Genomic DNA, 12,446 nt, shown 5'->3' on the forward strand with positions numbered 1-12,446 from the left:
GCAATTCATTTATGTCAAAGGTAGAGTCTGATTTCACATTTAACTAAACAGTTCATCTCCCCTCTGTTCACCCTAATCCCAACAATAAAAGTGAAGAAATTCTTCCCTACTTAAATGTCCACTGATAACTTGGACTTTATTTAGATAGGTCTAAAGAGTTAAGGAAAACAAATCAGCATTTTTTTTTGTTTGTTATTATGAGAAGAAGAAATAGACAGCTAGTTTCTAAAGAAAGTATTTTTAGACGGCTTTCTCATTCTATTCACTTCTGTTACTCTAGTCATGACAAGGGTCTTTCTAATAGTGCAAAAGCTCATTCCACCAGGACAGTTGCTACCTCAGCAACGTTTTTAAAGGAATAGACACTAGGGCCATTCTAGAAGCTGGTACATGGTCCTGTGTTCAGACATTTACCAAACATTGTAAAATGGATGTTTTCTCCAGAGCCAGAACTGGATTTGCCAAAGTTGTACTGCAAGGCTTCTGAGACCCTGTTTCAATTGCCTGCACCCATTCTACTTGACATTTGAAAATCATCCCATCTGTGAGGAGTACTACAATAGTGATCTTATAAAGATCATAGTAAAGTTGTGTAGGTAATTACCATAATGGCAGATGTTTGAAAAGATCACTGTCATAATATATATACCCTTACTTAGAGGTGATCTCTGCTTGACCTAGAAAGCCATGTCTGACCCAGAGCTGTTAGATATGCTACACCTAACGAAATCGCAATCCCTCCCTGCCACATGCTCCAGGGACCTAAACATCATTACCACAATAAACAGAACATGCTGGAGGGGCAGGTTTCTAACCCAGAGACTTCCAATACTCTGGAACAAACTTCCCATTCACGTCAAGCAGAGCACTTCCTTGGCCCTCTTTAAGAGAAATCTTGATGAGTGGATGGGCAATAGGAAGTTCATCCTGGGGATCACTTCAGTGGCCTTGCTTGACAGGGGCACTGGGAACTAACTGTAGGTGGCATGATGCCAGGGAATCTTCTTGGGCTAGGCTTATATAAGCGCCAGGGCCGTTAGCCTAGTACACACCTATGAACCTATGAACCCTCCCATCATCCCACATGATATACACATTCTTTGCCCAGGGTGGGGTATCCCATTCCATCTGTTTATTTATTTCTCAATTTATACTCTTTACAAAACTTGACATAGCAGTAGGCTTAAACCTCCAATCTTACGGACAAGAAATCTCTGAGTTTTTGCTAGGTCAGTTTGTTCCCCTTACACTAGTCAAACATACATGTATCCTAGTAGATTAATCCCATTTGTGAGGGGTACTGCAAAAGTAATCTGTTCAAACATCCTACCACTATGGTAAGCTGCCTATAAAATTGAACTTTTCTCATATTTCATAGATGTCAGTTGGCACCAGTCATACACAAATAGGCTTAATTCCAAGACTCAGCTGTTATGGCATTTGAACAATTCAGCACTTAAGCTCTCGAGTTCCACCTGTGAGTTTACAAAAAAAAAAAAAAGTTTCATTTATTCAGAGTTCTACCATTCAATGAAAGACCTGTCTTCATTTGGAATCTTCCTAGTTTCAAATCCTTGAAGTGAGCTTTTCCTGTTTGGGTTTCACATTACAAGTTTTCTTGCAAGACAGTACTATGTGAGAGTGCTGTTACTTTGCTTGCAAGGTGTTGTTTTCTTTCTTATTGCTGGGAAGCTGTTGAGTTAGGATATTTAGGTAAGATCTTGTGGGTAGCAAAGTCCTCACATGCAGGGTGCATAGAATTTCATCCCCCTTGGAAAAAAAATCCAGTTCGAGTTATAGTTTCAGAAGATATAGTTTTGATTCGTTGTCATTTTATAGAATATACTTAAAGAATTGTCAGTTGCTTTTTCATAGGGTTTCCTTTATTCAGACCATGGCAAGTAACATAAAGATCCTGAGATGTCCTATACCCTAGAACTCCAGCTGGAATGAACTTGCAAACATAAACCTACCTTTTTAACCAAAACCACTGCAGTGTATGACCGTTTGCAATTGGATGCTTTTTACCAGTGCTAACTCACTTTTTGCCAAGGAGCCATGGACTGATAGTTTACCTGAAGTGGTTTAAATTAAATTGTTCATTTGAACTAAATAAGATTCAGACAAAAAACAAATGTTTATGTTTTGCACATATCTTGGGTTCTTTTATGTATTTACTTTTATCTACTTTATGTATTTGCAGCTACTTGTAACAATTTATCTCTGGAGTAAAGCCAACATATTCCTAACTTGAATCTAACTAAAAGGTTACATACACAGCATGTGAACAAGTTAAACTGTAACTGAACTAAAAGAAGTAACTTGCTTCTGAGCTACTCTAAATGTTTTGTAACAGCTAGGAATATTAGATAAACCGGATATTGGCAAAGGCTCTTGCCACCCCCATAGTGCCTTTTTTAGGCAAGGCTCAAATTCTAAACCTACCACCCTAGAACACAAAAAAGGAAAAAAACTAAGGGTAATGCTGCTCAATGCCAGAAGTCTAAATCTCAAAATGCACGCACTCGAGGCCCTTCTCAGTATGGAGAACATCGATGTCTGTGCTGTGACAGAAACCTGGTTCAAGGCTCCTGAGAGCACCCCAGCGCTATCAGGTTTTACCTCATATCATGTGTTCCGGCCCCAAAATCCGGACAATACCAAGAAAGGAGGTGGGGTATCCATATTCATCAAGGACACCCACACCTCAAGACTGGTGGCAACGCACGATGCATCGGAGACCATCCAGGTGCAATTAACCATAGGCAAGACTGCTCTGCAAATTGTAGCATGTTACAGGCCACCCTCACAAACTCAGGAACCTCACATGGCCTTCCTGAAAACACTAGAGGGGATAAATGTATCACCAAACACCATCATACTAGGTGACTTCAATTACCCTAATATAGACTGGGAACACTACTCAAGCCAAAACACCCTAGCCCAAAAGTTCCTGGAATTCATAAACTCAAATGCCATGGAACAACTAGTCACCATCCCCACAAGAGGAGATAACATACTTGATCTCATCATCACGAACATGGGAGCACAATGTTCAACACCGGAAGTATACCCCTCACTGGTGAGATCAGATCACAAACTAATCTCGCTGGAGGTCCTCATCCCACCCCACCTGAAATAAAAAGACCACAGTAAAGAACTTCTCAAAAGCCGACTTCACACTTCTAAAGACTAGTGTGGTCTCCTTTAAGGCCCCGAGCGGAAAACAGTACTCAAGCCGCTGAATCACTTACAAATGCCTTCTACCAGCACCTGCAGGACTGCATGGATAAGGCAATCCCAAGCAAAACAAAGACTCTTTGTACCAAAGGCAAGCGTCCAGTCTGGTGGACCCCAGCCATAAACAAACTCTACAACAAAAGGAGGAAGCTACTACAAGATAGAGCAAAATCCTTAAAAGGTAAGACACCCTTGATCACTATAAGTAAAAACTAAGAGCTCTCATAAAATCATCCAAAGCAAATTTGAGAGAAAAATCGCTAAAGACTCAAAAGACAATCATAAGGCCTTCTTTAGCTATGTTAGAAACCTGGGAGGAAACTCCCAGATATGCTCAGAACTAGTTCAAAATGATGTGAAGATTACTGATCCTACAGACATTGCCAACATACTGGCTGACAGGTTCAGTGCAAACTTCTCCCCTCCCCAAAGGAGAGATATCTATACCAAACGATTGCAGCCCCCAAACATCTCCAGCCCAAGTGAGAACTGCTCTCTCCAAAGCAAAACACAGCATCCATGGGACCTGATGGTGTCCCCGGCTGTGTGCTCCACGAACTCAATGAGGAATTAAACCCACAGCTAGGACAGCTGTTTAATCAAGTCTTACCTCTGGATACGTACCCAGGGAGTGGCGCACTGCAACTGTGGTCCCACTTCACAAAGGCGGTGCCTCCACCGACCCTGGAAATTACCGGCCCATTAGCTTGACAAGCCTTATCTGCAAAGCCATGGAGAGGATCATAATGGACCTCATAAATAAAGACATAGGGAATTTGCAGACTGTGGATCCAACCCAGTTTGGCTTTGTCAAAGGCAGATCATGCCTTTTAAACTTGGTTGACTTTTTCGAAACAGTCACCAAAGCCATTGATGAGGGAAAGGCAGTCCATACAGCCTACCTCGATCTGGCTAAGGCCTTGATACAATACCCCACTCGGGTATCATTGAAAAACTCATCAGCTTAAATGTTAACCCATACATCACAAGATGGGTTGCAAACTGGCTGAGTGACAGAACCCACAGGGTCAGAGTTGCTGGCGCCATGTCAGACTCAAAGCCTGTCACAAGTGGTGTCCCACAGGGCTCAGTCCTGGGCCCACTCTTGTTTGGCATCTACTTTTCCAGTACAAGCAAACACAGGAGGGTTATGGCTGACAAAGTTTGCAGATGACTGCAAACTGGGCCATAGTAGAAAACACATCTGACACAGATATCCTTCAGAAGGGTCTCACAGAAGCGGATAACTGGTGCCAGAGCCACGGCCTAAAGTTAAATGCCAAAAATGCATAGTCATACCCTTCGGGAAAAACAAGGTTACCCCTAGCTACCAAATAGGTGGCAATCCACTGAGCACAGAAGAAGTTATCAGGGACCTGGGGACCCAGGTTGATAGTAGTCTGTCATTCGACACCCATGTAGCTAAAGTAGTTAGGAAGACCTTCTACATTGCCCACCTTATCATGAAGGGATTCTCATCTAGATCAAGGGAGGTCATAGTCTCCCTTTACTCATCACTCATCAGACCAATGATTGAGTACAATGCCCCATTCGGAATGTATCTGACCCGACACTTGCAGCAGCTGGAGAGGCCACAAAGGTCCTCACCAAAAGGATAAAGGGTCTCAAAAATCTGTCCTATGCTGCCCGACTGAAAGAACTCCAGCTCTATTCAGTAAACACACTGCTCAGAGGTGACCTTTGCCTAACATACAAGGCCATGTCAAACCCAGATTTGATGAATATGCTTCACCTCAAAAATCTAGATCCATCAGAGCCACAAGGGCGGGAGACTTAAACCTCGACACGGCTATTAATAGGACGTGCTGGAGGGATAGATTCATCACCCAAAGACTCCCTATGCTGTGGAACAAAATCCCGGTACATGTGAGGCAGAGCACCTCGCTGGCCTTGTTCAAGAGAAATCTTGACCAATGGATGGGAGATCGCAGATATACCCCAGGGATTACCTCAGTGTCACTGCTCGACAGAGGCACAGCAAAATAATGGGTATAGTTCCCCATACTAAAGGGGTGGCATAAGCCACAAAACGATGGGCTAGGCTTGTAAATGCCCTCGGGCAGATAGCCTAGTATGAACCTATGAACCTATGAACCTATGAACCAAAAAAAGACCTAGACTCTGATGTGAGTTTGATTGACAGCATGCAAAATATGGCAGCTCTGGTCAGCGCAACTCTTTCTATAAAGCAGCATTGATATTTAGCAAACAACAGAAAAGAGGGGAAAATATATATATATATATATATATAGATAGATAGATATACAATATATATATATATATATATATATATATATATATATATATATATATATATGGGTCTACTATGGTTGATTGAAAATTCACTTGACTGAAAATGAAATTAATAGGACCACTTCACTGAAAGCTCACTTCACTGAAAACTCATCTCATTGAAACTCATTTTGTTGAAAGTTATAAATGGTCTTTTCCCCACTGTAGTGCGATCCTGGAGTTAGTATATAAAGTAAGGGGGGTGGGGGGCTAAGCCCCCCACACTGGGGGGCGTGGGAGGCATAGCCCCCCACATATTATAAACATTTTAAACTATACACAGTAATGCTTACAAGTGCAATAAATAAGTGTTTCCAAACTAGAATATATAACCAAGATATGTGGGAGGCTTTGCCCCCTACAACCCACCAATGTGGGGGGCTGTGCCCCCCACACCCCCCTTACTTTATATACTAACTCCAGGATTGCACTACAGTGGGGAAAAGGCCATTTACAACTTTTAGCAAACTGAGTTTCAGTCAAGTGAGTTTTCAGTGAAGTGTGCTTTCAGTGACGTGGCCCTAGTAATTTAATTTTCAATCAAGTGAGTTTTCAATCAACTGTAGTAGACCTATATATATATATATATATATATATATATATATATATATATATATATATATACTATACATTTATATTTATTAGATAACCTCACTAGTTCAGCTAAATCTTCATGTGTTCTGCTACCCTGTCACTCAAACAGCTGTGGTATAAGTCATTATCATGCTGTATTACTGAGTTTTATTATGCACATACATAGCAACCTTCCTCTCATTTATCACAGCCAGGTTCACATGCCCTTATAACAGAGATATGCTGCAGACTCACCCGACTGATCGAAGGGGCCAGATCATCACCCATCCTCCGACCAGAACTTCTGTGGTGCAGCTGCTAGTGGTTGAAACTAACCCATTCCCATCCAGCTGCATTGATTCAAGATGTGTTGAACATACTTTGGTGCATATATGGAGGTTGTTATCACCATTACTATGACCAAGAATTGCTGGCAGAAGTCATTCTAAAAAATACTGACACGCATCTGCTAATTTCTAGGTTTTCAAAAATAGCATGGAAAAATAATGATTCTCTCCTCAGCTAATTTCAGCATGGGAAGCTCCCTTCTCATAATGGGCTTAACAAGGGGTACTGTTATTATTATTCAGTATGCAGAAATAACAGTAATAGAATGTCATAACCTGTCCCTAACAAGGAGTACTGTCACTTATTACACAGTACGCAGAAATAAAAGTAATAGAATGTCATAACCTGTCCCTAACAAGGGGTACTATCACTTATACAGTACGCAGAAATAAAAGTAATAGAATGTCATAACCTGTCCCTAACAAGGGGTACTGTCACTTATTACACAGTACGCAGAAATAAAAGTAATAGAATGTCATAACCTGTCCCTAACAAGGGGTACTGTCACTTATTACACAGTACGCAGAAATAAAAGTAATAGAATGTTATAACCTGTCCCTAACAAGGGATACTGTCACTTATTACACAGTATGCAGAAATAAAAGTAATAGAATGTCATAACCTGTCCCAAACAAGGGGTACTGTCACTTATTACACAACACGCAGAAATAAAAGTAATAGAATGTCATAACCTGTCCCTAACAAGGGGTGCTGTCACTTATTACACAGTACACAGAAATAAAAGTAATAGAATGTCATAACCTGTCCCTAACAAGGGGTCACTTATTACGCAACACGCAGAAATAAAAGTAATAGAATGTCATAACCTGTCCCTAACAAGGGGTACTGTCACTTATTACACAGTACACAGAAATAAAAGTAATAGAATGTCATAACCTGTCCCTAACAAGGGGTCACTTATTACGCAACACGCAGAAATAAAAGTAATAGAATGTCATAACCTGTCGGATTATGAATCATTACCTCCTGGCCCCAGATGAGACAATGTCTAAGCCAAGACTGAGGCATATATGGACAAAGCCTTGACTTTGACCAGATGACCTGGGTTTGAATACCAGCCCTGGTGCTGATGGAGCTGTTGAGGGAGAGGAATGATGAGGCAATACCTGCTTGCATGTGTCAAGGTGGAAGAGAAAGATGCACATGTCTGAAATGCACTTTCTGTTTCAGAATCTCTGGGGGAGACTGGAAAACACACTGAAGTACTTGCTTTAAGGGGGGGGCAGAGGTTTCTGTGTAGAAAGTGAGTAGAATGCCCTAACAAAGGCCCATTACACATCAAATTATTTGAGTGTTGCTAGGAACATGAAGTAGAAATGGCTAGGCTTAAACAGAACTGCCTGTGTAAGATGATAGAACCAGTCCTGCTACTCAAAAATCACACCAGATGTCTGACACTCTGCTTTCATCAACTGAGACAGCTGTAGACAGTGGAGTTTAAAGGGAGCTTGATGTCCTTTAGCAAGAGGACCTTATTTGCAACACTGAAATGTGTCTTGCTGAGGGTGGTGAAGCAGGTGATACTCATGTCCAGAAGCATGGCAGGCAGAGTGCATGCCTAATTATTTTGCCCAACTACTTTGACAATAACTAGTGTGATTTTTTTATCCTGTTACAAATGGAGGTTGCACAAGGAGAAACATGACACAGTAATTATAGTGAAATGGGGTGCACCCCTTCCTACTGGTTCTGTGTCATGGATCGTGACTTTCTGTGTCACAGATCGTGACTTTCTAAACTGTACTCGTACTTCAGAACTTCTTTGTCTTCTAGCAGTCATAGGAGCCAAGTCTCTGAGATAGCAATTATGCTATGACTAGGCAGAGGCCCTTCATATTGCCATCAATTTTTTTTCACTGTTTTTCTAATTGCTTTAGGATGTTTAAGCTCACTTGTAGATATATACACACGTATTTTACTTTATACCTAAGTAAACATTTTATGTTTTTCCTTAACTGCCTTTCTGAAAAATATCTTTATGCATGAAATGAATAGTCGCAGCTTCCCTGATCAGTCACAAAATCACAATAAACTGCATTTAATCAGTAATATTGTTACTCACTGCCATTCTGAGGCAGAGCTTATAAGTAACACTGGGCAATGGCACCGGCACTTTCTGAATTATCTTATTTTTTCTCACTTAAAAAATAACAGGACACAATTTTATTTGCAGTTGTAAAACCTCTCATTTGAACAGACTGCTTGTTATTCTGATCTCTAAGTTTTATTTGTAAGTGTAGTGTGAAGCAAGGTCAGCAGTTTTACCAGACCAAGTGTGTACCAGTGACACACCATGATAAATTATCACATCTTATTATGTCTTGTTTTACTATTTGACAATGTGTGCCTTGGCTGGTGTATGTTGTGTGATGTGTATTGATGTCTATGTGCTATGTGGTAACTCTGATACATCTGGTCCTATGCTAAGCATGTTCCTGCTCACCTGTTAGCTGGGTTTGCCTTTCTTTTGTTCAGTTCATTATGTGTAGTGATCCACATCCACAACACCCTTTTTTTCCATTTTTACACATGGGGGTGGGGTGTCATATCACTAATGACAACCATCTAGAGTCAGTGGTCATACCACCAGGTAACTAGCCCTGCTGTGGTTGTTCTGCACACAAGCATATGCATTCACACTTACAGCCAGTTCAGCATGTCATGTCCACCTACTGCATGTTTTTGGAATTTGAACAAACATGGAAGCACACAGGAAGAAAACCCATGCAACCACAGGGAAGACATAAAATCCACACCAAAAGCACCACAGTCAGACATCTAAAGGGAGAACTTCATTATGTATGGTAGGTCCACTTGCATTGTCCTATCTCTCTCTCTCTCTCTCTAGATATATATATATATATATATATATATATATATATATATATATATATATATATATATATGAGTTCTATACACTAGATTGAATTTTCACTAATTCGAAATACTGCATGGAATGCTCACTGCAGCGAAAGTGCACTTAATTGAAAGTGCACTTACGCGAAGTTCAGTACAATGAATGGTGTCGTACTGAACTTCTGTGTAGTACTCACGGACCTTAGGGTTAGGGCACACCTCATAGTAAGGGCATAGCCTAAGGTCTGTGATGACTGCAGCGCAGTGAAGGACATAGCAATGTCCTCCACTATGGTGCGATAGTCATGAACCTTAGGTTTAGGGCATGGGTTAGAGTAAGGGGATAGCTTTACTAACTATCCCCTTACCCTAACCTGTGCCCTAACCCTAAGATTCGTGACTATCGCACCATAGTGGAGGACATAGCTTGTTTTTTATGTCCTCCACTGTGCTGCGGTGTTTTCTGGAAGTGCACTTATGCAAAATTTCACTTTCGTTAAAGTGAACTTTCGCAGAAGTGAGGCTTCCTATTACAAGTTTGAAGTAGTGAACTTTCGTTCTTGTAATAGGAATCCATATATATATATATATATATATATATATATATATATATATATATATATATATATATATATATATATACACACACACACACACACACACACACACACACACACACACACACACACACACACACACACATCTGCTTGTTACTCTGGTGACCCAAGTGTAATGAATAATATAGCCTTAGTAAATTGTGTTAGCAGTTTTTTTTTATGTTATCTATCCTGCTCCACTTACTGCAGTACTGTTTACTGGGTTCTTTCCCTTCAGCTCTGCATCTGGACATCATTTCCCCCACCTGTTATCACATGAGCACTGTAGAGGAACATATATTTTATATGTTGGTGTCCTATGTGTTTGTATTTTCTGCTGTGGTCCAACAGTAGAGTATTTACCTGCTTTTTGTACTGCTTTTTGCGGAACGCATTGCAGTATTCAGGAGTGTCACTTGTTTTCTGGCCTTTTGAACAAAGGAAGTTCTAGTTTCACCTGTACCTCATGCTGTTGTCACTGTTGCCACTCAGCTCCCATGGCTTGAGATGGTGAGGATAAAGAATAGCTTTTTATATGTTGAAAAGAACAGATAACGTCTGGTTCTTAAGGCTGCAGTAGTGAGTTACTTAAATAACATAGAAGCACATGGATTTTCATGCAATATTATACCAGATATGACCTTTTGAGGAGAACATAGAACCTTTTAGTGTTGCCATTTTTCTTACTGCTCTGTCTAAAATTTTTGCAGGACTGATGTCTTCCTGTTTTCACCATATGAAGACATTGGCCAGCTGATTACAGATTTTGTCTCTTCTTTTTAGAGCAGAAACAGTTTTTTTTGTAATTGCCGCTTTAGTAAATGCACATCATAAGTCTGACATCTTTAACAAAGGATTATAAATGAGCAAACGGCAGTTAAACATTTTGGAACTATTAGCTACTTTATCAACTAAGCCTACATAATGTGTACAAATGCATAAATATTGAAATTACAATGGGAAACTTAACTTTCACCTAGTAATTTGCTAATGCTCTGTTTTCACATTACAGTTATGCTAGTTGTAAAGGCAAAAAATATCTGTTTAGAATACAACTCAAATGAGCATAAAAATGTGGACACCCTGACGTTTACCCATAAGTTTATCCCTGCAGCACAGAAAGAAAAATGAATGTGGAACAAAGTTCTTCAGCAGACATTGAGCAGACATGTTGTGTGGGTCCCTTAGGATGTGGTTGGGCAGATGGATTCATTTTGCGCTGCATAATCCTGAACAGAAAAGAAAATAGGCTTTTTATGTTAAACATATTAAAGTTCATTTCTGGCAAGAAGTAGCAGTGATACATACACATATTCATTCCAGTAGTTCCCCTTGCCCATTCTCCACTGATATATTTAAATCTAAGATTGATGACCTGGAAGATTACAAAGGGGGTTGTTAGTTTTGGAATGCTGATATGCTGTGCATGAAACTTCAAGACAGAGAAAGAAATCTTAGAGGGGAAGCTTTGAGTGACAAGCTGGAAAAAGTAGCTTGTGAGACAGTAGAAATTTCACACAGTCTAGGCTGCACATGCCAGACCCCATTTAAACTTCCTTGCTTTGTTTGCATATGTGAGCAAATGTCAGCATGTGATTACTGCCTGTGAATGCTGTTTGTTTGAACAGCAGCTGAAGGATTAGAGTTATGCTTTGATCTCCCACATGACATCAGTCACTACTTTAAATCGGTTGCTAGTGTGGTTGTAACTACCGAAAGGCATCGGAAAATATACATTTTGAGACAAACGCTGCAGTGACATCATTTAGAAGTCATGACACTTATTTCCCATTATCTACAATTTCCTTATGCTTCTACAGCACATTGCTCATCACACAAGCTTATCTACAGAAACAATATTTCCATGCCAAATTATTTCACACCACTGCCCTTATCTAGTTCAGGAACAACTCTATTTTGTCATTTTGTTATTTCAAGACTTGAATTAGATTAGGTGTTTAATGTTATATTCTTAAAGGACAATCTAGTAACTTAAAATGATAGTTTAACACAGCCTGCATGCTTTTGTGACCCCTTTAGAAATCTGCCTGATTAGGTAAGACATTCAGAAAATAGAAATTAATAGAATCGTGTAATAGGTTATCATGATTATTTGCAAAACCAGATGCAGAAAATCTATATTTTAATTGCTGCAAAGTATACGATTTGTAAGTCTGTAACTTGTCTGTCCACCTAAAGGATTTTTTTTCAAATTAAGTCCTCTCCAGTAATAAGACTTGTATGTACTGTAGAAGCAAACATCTTTTCTTATTATGCTGTCTCATGTAATAAAAATATAATTGTAAAATGCAGTGGTAGCAATAAATACTAAAATAACTGCAGAAGCATACCTTCACTTTCCAGCATTAGTATAAACATACTGAAAATTATGTTTTTTCTTTCAGTATCAGATATTAAAGACCACTAAACTGTGATACCAAACCAAATGAGCAACAGATTTGACAGTCCTTATTGTCCAATGTGATAAATCTCTGAGAT

The sequence above is a fragment of the Protopterus annectens genome, chromosome 1.part0, assembly GCF_019279795.1.
Source record: "Protopterus annectens isolate FY-2018-M chromosome 1.part0, PAN1.0, whole genome shotgun sequence".
Classification (NCBI taxonomy): Eukaryota; Metazoa; Chordata; order Ceratodontiformes; family Protopteridae; genus Protopterus; species Protopterus annectens.